Genomic DNA, 12,902 nt, shown 5'->3' on the forward strand with positions numbered 1-12,902 from the left:
GTAAATACACACAGATAAACACTATACAATAACATTCAAAATAAATGACATGAATTGAACACAAAACTATGAATCTATATGTCATAACACCATATATAAAAGACACATCAACATAAATTGAAAGAAACACATTTAGACAAAGTGTGAAATATTGCTGGGAATGTATCAACCCAGTGTGAAATAAATCTTGTTAATCTGTATTAGTCTGGGTGATCCTTTGCACTTGATATTTAGCGTCGACGTTCGACCCCTGGAAATAATGCGAAAATGTATTTGCCTGTTGGGGGGTCTTCCTCAGGACTAAAACGAGTCTGTGTGTGGCCTTTTTAGGAAAAACAAAGGTACTTAGTGTTTTGAGAACGTTTGGATAAAAAGGTCTGAAGTGGATAGACGTGTGTCTCTGCTCAGTTTCTGAATTTCTTATGACAGCACAACAGCTTGTTCACAAAGGATGACCTATCAAAAAATAAATAAATTGGGGCTGTCACCGCCTATCTACAGAAGACATACTCCTGCAGAAACTTAATTTAAAAGCGCCTTTGCAGGGACTGTACCTTAATCAGACGTTTGTCCTCACACTCTGTGGTGGCAGAACCACTGTTCTCTTAATGCACAAATCCCCAGGTTCTGCACATAACCGGGTTACCCCATTATCCTATATTGATCTAATAGAGCAGACGCTCGTCTGCAAGGGTATTTTTGTCTCTCAAATTATCGAACCGATGTGCAATGTCAGTTACAATTGCAGATAGCACTTGCACTCATTGTCATTTATTTTGAATGTTATTGTATAGTGTTTATCTGTGTGTGTATTTACCTATTCCTTTTGAATACATGTTTCACATGAATTTATTATAAAATCATATCTGAGAAACGTATGAGTTTTTGACTTTGATTTGGTTTGGATGTAATTAAGATACATAGATTTTCATTAAATGTGAGTCCTATCAGAATAGAGGGACACAAATTAAATACAGGTTGTACGCTCTCTTGAAGCCACTAAGTGGCAGAACCACTGTTCTCTTAATGTTTTAAATAGTTGTCATTCTTTGCTCTAGACAATTTATATATAAATTGGAGACCAATAAAGTGCTGATATTTCCAGAAATTCCTGTATATTTTGAGACATAATACATAGTTGAAGAATGCAGAATGTATGGTTGACCCGCTTATACGTGGTTTATCTCACAGTATGCTTGTAAGCACGGTTTTAGGTTGCAGTACATTCTTCTCTTTGCATCAATGTGTGGAGTGTATTTTAACAAACTTCGGAGGGTTGCCCAGAGGGCATGGCTGTACATGCCTTTTCAGTGGCTTTTGTATGAATGTGAAGTTATTGACTTAGAATTGTGTGTTGGATGAGGTGTTTTACAGGCTGATCACTTTAAGATAAATAATAAACTTTTTGGAGGATATTCAGGTTTAATAAGTTGCTGACCACATTCGTGTCAATAGGGCAGTTGTCTTTCTTAGGCAGCTGAATACCAGTAAACAAAGTATCGCTTATACTAATTACGGGTGAGTTGACAGAAAGGCTATGTGTCCTACATATTATGAAAGGTTATGTACATTTCCACTTGAGTGGTGATAGGCAATTGGCCTCAAGTGTAGTTTGTCGAACTACATCTAGTCCGTAAAACCAGTAGCACACTGTCACATTCATTGGATGATGTGATTGGTGATGTCATTTAAGCTGTCGTCATCAGTGACATTTAACATGTCATGAGTGATGTAACATGTGCGGTCATAAGCAGTACATGACAAGGGTGCAATTTATAGTTAGCATACTGAAGGATACCTGGCAAATGTACGTGGTTTTCCGTTTTTTCAAAGCAAGTTCTGGTGTAATTGCAAGACCTAACTATAACGTCACTTAAACCTTTTTTTCCTCCATTGAATTTTTGGGAGTTTTGATTATATTCTAAATTTAGCATGTTTAACACTTTTTTCATGGTGGGGCCTGATTAGTACTTTGATGGGCTACTGCCTCAGAATACCAGACTCTGTAGGCATTTTGCACCTTGCTGCAGACTTCTAGTCCTTCCTCCACATTTACAGTTCAATTTTCATTATTATTTTAGCGTTATTTTTTAATGGCCAAACATTTCAGAATATTCCTGGGACTTCAGCCCTCTAATGGCATATTGTCATGGCATTGAGTACCTAGAATCTATTGGTAACTTGGGAAAGTCACTATGTTTTTTGTTACAAGCACAGGGCAGCATGGCTGGCAGGCAGCTGTTATCGAGCTGATTTACTGCTGCTAGTGAAGGGCCTAAAAAATGTAGCTAGCTGAGCCTATGTGAACGTTCAAAGGAAATCACTTAATCTCCCCGTGCCTAAAAATGAAAGTGTGTGTCCTCATGTAAAATGTAACTTGTGCTATGTAAAGCGCTCTGATACCTGATTCGGTTCGGGTCTAGTTCGTGCTATATAAAACTCTACAAAAAAAAAAAAGTAAGTATAAAGCATGTGCAATGTAGGGGCTGTCCCTGGCTTTGGCTGTCCTCAGTAACTGTATGAGAATGAAAGACCCTCCCGGGTGAGTAGCCGTGCTTTACAAGCCCCTGATTGATTGATTGACAGAGAGATGTGTAAGAGTGTAGAAAGAAGTGCATTTGATAAAGAGGAGTGCTCAAGGATGATAGATGCAGTAGGCAGAGCGTAGGTGCATATGTCGGTATAAGATACCTGAAAAGGTATTCTTCCTTTGCAGCGGCCTCACCACCCTCAATGTTCCTGATCTCAGAAGCTAAGCAGGCCAGGCCTGGTTAGTACTTGGATGGGCGACCACTTGGGTATCCAAGGTTCTGTGCATTTTGCCACTTACCACAGACTCGCCATTCTTCTGCCCTAATTTTCATTATTATTATTGCGTGATTTTTTTTCCATTATTTTCATTATTATTATTGCATTATTTTTTAAAGGTCAAACATTTCAGAATAGACATGTTTTTCAGTACAGCAGTCCCAATTTTGCTTCGGAGATACCATAGGGGTGTCCTTGCAGGGTATTATGGCACCCACAATGAAAAATGTGTGTGTGTATATCTATCTATATATCCCAAATGTTATGACATTTGCAGCTTCTAACCAGTAAGCTGCAGATGCTGTGAGACAGAGGTGATCAGAATATTGAACAGTGGAGGGGGAGAAAGGTCACTGTAGGGACAAAATCACAGAGGCACATGAATTTATCAAAGTCGGGCCACTTCTGCATTTAGGCGACTATAGTAAGCTGCCAACGGACCACTCCACAATCCACAACAAGAGGGTGACCGGTTATTTATGAAAGCAGAGGACTGGCTTCAATTTTGAAGTTTGGAGCACTAACTGATAAGAGCTTTCTTTAAAATAAATGAACCACGCTTGTCTGAAGTACTGCCCATGGCTTAGAGAGTTGAACATATGTCGTTCGTTGGGGCGATCAGGAGAAATGGTCAGATGAAAGTGGATGTGAATATGATGAATTCTAGAAAAAGTGAGAGTCAACAAGGAAACTAATTCTAAAGGGAAATGCTATGGCACACAAGGTCATATGGCACATAGCAAAAATTTGGTAATTAAAGTCACTTGTAACACATGGCAAAAGAGGGCATTACGTGAAGTGTTATAGGAGTTAGCTCAAGCAGAATGTGAAAGAGGTAGATCAAGTTATTGTGCTACATTTGTGTGGAAAATGGGAAGAGAATCCCAGTAATTTGGTGAAAGTTGAAGGAAGAGAGCTGCAAATGATGTCTGAATTTTGCTTAACCATTGTGTCAGGAGGTGTACAGCTACAATATTTTGAGAAGTTGTGCAAGATGGACTTAAACCGTAAAGGTGACTGGCTAGATTATCAGGGTGAAAGGTTATTTTCATGATGTCCTAGAGTTCAATAATATGGTGATTGTGGAGGAAAAGAGACAACATAATTGGTTGATCTCATAAAACTGAGTTGGGGCTGTATCTTGATCCGAGTGCTCAACCCCAAGTATATGTATATCAGGTGAGCGAGCAACTTGCAAAAAGGCTTCTTGGAGGTATTTATCTCTAAGTTAGGTTGTCTAAAATCATATGGACATAAGATCAAGTTGGGGAAGTTTTGGTGATCTACCAGGTGAAAAGATTACCAATGAGTGCATGAGTAGGGAGGTGAACAACATTTGAGGCAGGAGTCATAGTTTTGTGGCCTCCATGGAATGGTTGGCTCCTGTTGTAGTGACGACGAATGCTAGTGGGGAAATTTGCTTGTGCATGGTCTTGAGATCTCACAATAAACACGTCATAGTAGACAAATTCCTGTAGTCAAACATTTCATAAATGTCAGCATTGCTGTAGAGTGCAAAATACTTCACCACATTTATATTTGCCTTAGCCTATCATTAGATCAGTCTACACAGGTTGTCATAAAATCACATTGCATCCATAACAGCCAGGGGATTGTATACGTTCTTCCAAATGCCAGTCGGATTGGTGTCGGCAGAATCGGGACACATCCTCTCATACACCAGCAGATGTCTGATATATAGTGCACATACGCACAACCAGAGAAGGGAAGCATGGCAGTGGTTTGGGCATGTGAGCACTGTCATTTAATTTGGTGTGGGAAGCATTTCACGATTGTCGCGGATCACTGGGCCCTGCTAACAATCTTTGGAAATACCTACGCTAATTTTATGCTACGATTTTAGAGATGGGAAAATAATTTGCATCAGATCGACTAGGCAATAATCCACCAAACACAGAGTGAACACAAATTATTATATGACATCTCCCTGCACCCACATGAGATGGCACATGAATAACAATCTGGAGCCAAGGGACCCTTGAATGCCACCCTGCAAGTGATTAAGACACTTGCAGTGCACCTGAGCTGTAGCATTCAAGAAACCGAGCCTGACAAAAACCATTGAGCATCTAATCGATGCACAGACCTGGAGAAACGCATTGGATGCCAGAACGATGAAGCTAAGAATAGATGGTGATGATGTGATCAGTTTCAAGCACATTCAGGGGTAGATGACCAGAGCACCTACGGGAGTAATGCTGATGGATACTCACATTATCATGCTAATACTCTTGCGTCAATAGCTGGTCGACATTGCTCATGCAAGTTACAAAGAAATAGAGGCTACAAAGAAGGCAGTTCCCTTAATTTGATGCTCTGGGGATACAGAGATAAACTCTGGTTTGCTGTGTAAAAAGTCAAAACAGGAGCTCCTCTGCAAATGTCTGACATGACGAGGTGTATGGGAAATAGTGGCATTTGATTGTTTTGGACCATTAACTTCTGCAAAATATCTGCTAGTGATGATGTGATGGATGGCTGGTCCCATCTTACAAGAGATCACAACAAAGAAGCACAGTAAGAGATTTCCTACGTCTGGGGATCACAGAATCTAAAGGTGTACTACTGACCCCCCCCCCCCCCATTCACCAGGCATGATCTCAAGAGGTTTAGAGAGTACATGGACGTTAAGCATAGGAAGAGCACTCTTATCACCCTAAGCCAACATCGCGGTGGAGAGCTTCATGGGTACACTCAAGCGAGCGTCCCAAAAGGTGGAGACGCAAAGGTCCTTCTTAGGATCGGCACTCTACGTGGTTCTGAGGACTTATCACACTACACAACATAGAAAATTGTCAGTGCCCATTAGATTTCATGTTTGGATAAAATGTACAAACAGGAATCTCAAGGTGGGGTCCCTGATTGGATGACCAAGAACTGAAATGTCGATACAGCCAGCAAGGAGAAGATGTGGAGCAAGCGGACTACAATAATAGAGCTAGTGACATCAAAACCAGGAACCGGATCTGGGTTCTGGTGTTCCAGCAACAGAAGGGGAAGACAGGCATGCCGTTTGATGCTCAACTATTACAAGTGACCGTAATAAAAGGCAGCATTGCAACAGCCTACGGGTCTAGAAACACCATCACCAAAAATGTGTCCCTCTTTAAGAAATGTACTAGTGAATGTAACGAACCTAAAGAAGTGGATGAAAGTGATCTGATCCCAGGATTGTCGGAAGAAGATATCACAACACTAGCTGAACAAGCAGAACTCTACAGGTTGTCTACAATATCACACAAATCTAAACGACCTATTGATGCGACGTCCCAGCAGAAAATGCAAAAAGATTGCACTGAGTCTTGCTCTCGTTTTCTCATTCTACGCACTTTCCATTTTTTAAATTTCCTTTTCTCTTTGCCCCTATGATTTTCTTTTTTTATGTAAAATGGGATGAGGTGTCAGAGAGAAGCACAGTGACAGGGGCAAGTAAAACCCTGCAGACTGAGCCCAGAACAAAGACAGCTTATTGTACGGAGATGTAATATGTATATGTAAGAGACCTTCTTGGCTAGAGTAAATGCTATAAAGGAACCTCTATACTGACCTATCTTATTTCACAAGTTGGTGTAACTCAAAAAACATTTTTACTTAAGGGACAACGCAAAACCATAGCCAAGTGTGCAGGAAGCAGTAATTTTCATTTAAATTGTGTTTTATTTATTTTTTGTTTCTCTTGATATTTATTTTTTCAAAAATCAATTTTTAAAATATTTTTTGACATTTTTCCCATACAAAACAGTGATTGACAAATCATCATTTCCATATTTGAGAAAATTAATTGATCAGGAAAATACATGACATAATATTATTTATCTATGTGTTCAAAACCAAACCCCACAGACACAATTGGTAAAAAAAGCTAGAAAAACAGCTTTATGCACTCATTCATATCAATCTCACCATTCAATCTACTCATACACACGCTCTCTCTCATTCTACTGACAAAAGATCTAGAAACAACAGACCAAAACTGAGTTATATGGGCCCAGATACGAGATATTGTTCAAATATTGTCCATGGGCACCAACCCCAATTTCTTATTAGTAATCCTTCTTTTGGGGGTCCTTCTCAGTGGGATTCTCAGATGTCTGGATGTGGCCACATCTCGTATCTTGTGAAATAAGATAGGTCAGTATAGAGGTTCCTTTATAGCATTTACTCTAGTTTTTCCCCCTCCTCTAGACCTAAAATAAATACTCTGGGGGTACCTTTAGCACTTTTTGTATTGAGACCTTCTTGGCGCCACAATACTAGACACAAGTAGAGTGTGTCATCTCAATCCAGCAAGGCAAGCAGCAACAATCCAGTAAATTACAACTTCGGTTCCTAACTGCAAAGAATGCAACATGCGAACTCAATAGAGCGTGCAACCGATTGATGATAGCAATGCACCAGCGCAAACATGGCGGCCCAGCTGCTCATGAAAGCAGCTCCTCTTTCAGACGTACAGACAACGCGTGTGCTTTATGCTTTACTCTCCACATCCCTGCATCAAAAGTATGTCTAAACGAATCGCAGCACCTCTGTCTTCTTAATGCACCTGCTGCAACTTTTCTGGTTGTACCTTACCATTCGTTGAACATGATACTTTTTAAACAGTTGTTTTTGATCATGAACCTGACCAGGGCCCTACTCCTATGCAGCCAGTTCTGCTTTTCTTCTCTGCACCGTTTGCTATATTTACTAATTTTTCATGCCACATCATGCATGATGTATGGTTCTTAGCTTAACAAACATCTACTAGAACATCCCGCTGTATTGTGCACGTCTTAAGAAATTGTTTTGTATTAAATTTAAGGCCCTCTGCTACATGTTTAAAATCAAAGCTGAATTGGCCCCCAAATATTTACAGAAATTTGCTCAGCGTTACCAACCACTTAGGTCTCTTAGGTCTACCCATCAGATGAGGTTCTCTGTCCCCAAATTCAAACTCTCCCCCATGCGTGGTCGGTCCTTTTCTTATTTAGGACCTACCATGTGGAACTCTTTACCGGTCTTACTTCGTGAGGAAACCGTTCACGATTTATTCCGTAAAAGTCTGAAGATTTGGTTCTTCAACTCTTGGTTCTTCTGCCAGTCTTCTCAGCTCTCCTATCTGGCGGCGCCTGGAAACCCCTTGGGGTAGCTGTGCGCCTTACAATTTCAAAATACAATATAATATCCAAATAAGGTTTAGCTACATCTGGATAGTCCTTCGACAGTTTCACAGCTTCAAATCACAACGAGGCAACAGACACCCCGAAATAGGCTTGTCAGAATCTAGTGCAGGGCCTGGGGTCAAAAGTGGAGCCCCCTAGATGCTTCAGTTTCAGCCAGGTGTGATGAACAATACAACCCATGTGCATCAGGGAAAGAGAAAACATGGCCCCCATCTACTGGTGTGGCCACTCAAGCTGCGCTTATGAATTAAGAAAGCAGGTATGCTTGCAATTTAAAATCTATAAATGTTGCTCAAGGATAGCGGGGTCCTGAAAGTACAGAGCCTGGGACATTACACCCCTTTGTGGCAGCTGAGCCACGGTGGCACCTCTAGGGGACCTTGACCCTATATGTGTACACTGGTCCTACAGCACATCACTGGTTCCAGAGGCGCATCTGGAAGCAGGGGGTGTTGCACACAAAAAGAAATTCCCTGTTTAGCTCTTCGTAGCTTCGTATTTTTGCCAGCAGGTACAAGCTACTTATCTACGAGAGCTCCCTACAATTGTTAAGAGTCTGAATGTTCGTTGGGACTCAGCTGCGTCTGTGTTTTATGCAGTATGTTTTTAACAGGCCTACTACTCTCAATTCTTTCTTTTGCTGCTGCAGACCGGCCAGCGATAATGAACCTCTGGTGGCCTTGATGCTGTCCTGTCTGCTTTACTTGCTTCTTGTCCTGTCTCCCACTGTCACCAGACCGTTTTTTTGTCGGCAGTATTCTATGTGTTGCCAATGAGTGCAGCTTCGTGACGACAAAAGATGAACTATAGTCCTTAGAAAAATCTTATTGCAGTTTTTTATTGGCTTGTAGGAATAGTGCAATGTACCATGGACTCTGGCAGCGCAGCCCTTCGGGGATCCTTTTGCAGATGCTGTGCACATAGTAACATCATGGCAACAGGCCCCCATCCCTCATAGCATGCATCCCGCAAATAATACACACCACACAAGTATTAACTTGGGAAAAGCTGCTGCAGGTTTATTACATACACGTTATGTAATCCTTGTGGGTTAGCTTACGGGCGATTCAAAGGGCAAAGAGCATTCTACCCACCTGCCCGCCTGAGGAGCCAAGCAGCACCGTGGCGACCCACATCTGTGCTGCCCCTTCTGGTAATCCTTCAAGGATCACCTGACCATTGGTCTTTATGCCTCACACCCCATACGGGGCGGAGCGTAGCTAGGCAAGCCCCCGGTTGCTCAGGCCCACATCCGCCCGAAGGACTACTGGGGCGCCGACATAGGTTCCAGGAACCTCCCATCAGGCCCCCGGTGTTAGGCTCTGGCACCCCTATGTGCCACGCTGAGGTACCCTTCTGTACCCATCTCCTTCCAGATCGCCCTGTAACTCCGCCTGCAACGATAAAGAAAATATTAAAAGGTTCTGGCCATCCCCATTTCCCACACTCTGGGTAAGCGGTAGGCAGGGAGATTGTGTGTCCCCTAGCGAGGCGACCATAGCACGTCCGGTACAACAAAAAGACAGAGAAATGGCGGTGGGGACTTAAGTACCCCTAGCCCTGCCTACCTGGTGCACCGGACGTGATGCTTCGCCCGCGGCCTCTCACATGTCTCCTCCTTTCCCCCACCCTCCCCGTTCGGGACAGAGAGCGGGTGGGATGTAACTGGGTGGGGAAAGCCCAATGTTACTAGAGGGCCGCCCTCCTGAGTGGCCTCGGGCGGCCGCATTTTGCCATCAGGATCACTTACATTGTAGTGATTTTAGGTCTCGAAGTAGAAACTGAATGTACGTCTGTATTACTATAGGAAAATGCCAGAAAGGTCTTCCCTTTTATCTGAAATATGAACCAGAGTTTTGACCAAATCCTCGTGTTTAGTAATATTTGTATGTAGGGCACATATTCAACTGTGTCCTTACCTGGACCTTTGGGTCCGAATTAACTCCGAGCAGGTGCAGCTATAACCTTTTTAAACAGATACCTTAAAGGCAGTCATTTGGGAAATAAACCAGCAATGGACTTGTTTGCATCCCTTGATTTGTACAATTTATAGATACTATTTGTAACAGAGACAAATAGGTGGACCCCCATCACACATCCTTCAGGAACTGCACAACTATTCATAGTTGAAATATTGTATGATTTTAATGAGGGATAAATCAGAAATACATCATAAAATGTCTTAAGTGAACAAGGGCATCATAACAAAATATAATTCTGGAACCTGCAAATCTAGTTCAGAATAAATAGAACAAAATGTGCTTGATGTCAGGTAATTATTCTAGAAGTACAACTTTATGAAAGAGACAAACCAGACACAAACAGATGTGCATCAATTACCGTACTTATTAGCTGTACCCGGGGGACTCCGTTTAAAGAGAAGGCAGTCATATTGCTCTTTGCGCAGTATGGGCATCTTTTTTCTTTTTGCTGGCCAGACTACACTGATTAATAATATTATCACCATGTAACTAGGTGGCAAACAACGTTTACAACAAAAAGCTTTCCCCGCAGGGAATTACAACACGATCATTACAAACAACAACGTTGTAACCACGTATACCATTACTCCACAAGTCAGAACAACGAATTGTGGAGGGGGCAGGCGGTGTTGGATTTAAAATCCAACACCTTCCCTACTATCCGCACAGACTGGAGTTGGAATAGTAAATTATACTATTCCAACCTCCAGCGCCCCCCCCCCCCCTCCCCTCTGCAAGTCGTTATTGCGGGGTAATGGTATGTGTAGTTACAACGCGGTCATTGTAACAACCGCGTGGTAATTCCCTGTGGGGAAAAATAATGCTTTAAAAAGAAGCATATTCAACTAGGTGTCACTTGATTCCTGTCCAGAGCTTATAGTGAACTTTAAGATGATATGAGTGTGAGGACTGATTACTATCTTTTAAATCAGATGCTTGCTAGGAAGATAATTGAAAGGAAAATGCAGTACATATTAAGAACAGCAGAATTCATAACTATGTAGGAATACCAGAACAAGAAGTGAGACCAAATTGCTTTATTTTTATGTATTGTTTACCTATTGCAAGAAGTTTGTTTTTTAATCTTAGAAAGAGATCAGACATCCCTATGCCTATTGTTTGCCCTTTGCAAAGCATTGATAGGTCACTAGTAGTGAAAGGCACATAATTTAATTTACCTAAATGATGGTCTGCTACTGCCATGTGGGACTACTCCTGCCTGCACACGCCGCAGGACAAGCCAACAGGAATTATCATTTGTCAATGTTTATTTTTGTAATTTTACTGATAGTGTGAATAATCAACTGAATAACATTGGGTGGTGCACATACCTTAGAGCTTGTTCGAGTACTTTGAGAAAAGAGCACAATTTTGAGTATTCTTTGTTTGACAATGAGGATTTTATGAATCTCATTTCGTGAAACCTGTGAGACACATCTGGATTAACTTCATGAAGTTTATACGAAATCTGACTTGTTCAGAGGAGTCCAACATATGTCTAAAACATCCAACAGATTTTTAGGATAACCTCAGACTTTGTAATTAATTCGAACTTTGATTCACTGTATACAAGCAGGGTAAAATCTTTCTTCTTTGTTAAATTATTGAAGTGGTTCATAAATAAGATTATACCTCAGTAGATTAACTATCAGTATGAAATTACATATTTGATATTTATAAAGGACCCAACCACCCTGTCATAAAACCTGATTACATTTTATGAGCTCCAAAATATTCCATGTTTCCCTTCAAATTATTTTTCTTTCAACTTTAAGACCGGGGCGAACGACACATATATTTTCAGTAATAGTATGAATGCACTCTGAACAAATATACATTAATGGTAGTATTGTAGGGGAGGCTCTAATTGCATGGTATGTCTTATTTATGGAAAAATTGTAATTGATTACTTGAGGCTCGAGTGATTACTTGAGCCTGCGGTAAAACAATGTCCTATGTGTTTCAGAACTAAGGCATTACATTTAGTGTCAAATACTAGGAAATGTTTCTTGTATCAACATTTTCCTTTGTAATTGTCCCCAAGAGAACAGTCATCTGGTGGCCTTTTTCTGAAAGGAACCAGGCAATTTTTTTAAACCTGTAATTGAACTTTAAAGTAATAGCGCTGTAGCAAACAACAAAAATTCTGTTTGCAATCATGATCTTTCAGCTGATTGCAGTGTTTAAATTAGACTCCTATTGTTGGGTTGATATTTTGTACCTGCACACTTCAGTCTTTATTGGACAAGATTTTAAAAATCTTTAATTCAGGCTTTGAAAAATGTAGGGACTTTTTTGACTGATTATATGATAACCCTATGACGTATTAAACATTCGACAGGAACTGAAATTAATTGACAGGAGAACCCTCTGTTTAGAAAATGGCGCCATCATGCCATCTGTGCAAATTCAAAGCATTTTTATCCACAGACATAACAGCAAGCAAAGGTTCTTATTCATCAAGGAGCTGCTGCTTCCATATTAATCTGATAAGGACAGAGAAGGCATCATTGTTGTGTAGAAATTTCTATTATTGTATTGTTTTTGAAAGCTACATTGGAAGAGATAACAACACATTCAAAAATGCAGTTTGAATGTGGAAACCTCAAATACTTCCTCTTTGCTCCGACTGATGGGTTTTCTCCATAGTGATGAACACGAGTAGTGATCAACCACATGATATGGAACCCATTTTAAGTGGATTTCTGCCAACAAACTGGAGTCTCAGAGGTGTCCCTACAAAGATGAGAAGTCCACAATGTTCTTTCTGTTGGAGGATTGCATAAACAAGAAAACAGGTGATTGTACATCAGTGTCTGAGTATTAAACGCTGTCTTACTTACCCTATAATATCTCCTTCCTATTCTCTAAAATGAGTTAATATTTTTGGACAGTACAACACCCATGTTCTTAACTAGTCAACAAGAAA

The sequence above is a fragment of the Lissotriton helveticus genome, chromosome 5_1 (assembly GCF_964261635.1).
Source record: "Lissotriton helveticus chromosome 5_1, aLisHel1.1, whole genome shotgun sequence".
Lineage (NCBI taxonomy): Eukaryota > Metazoa > Chordata > Amphibia > Caudata > Salamandridae > Lissotriton > Lissotriton helveticus.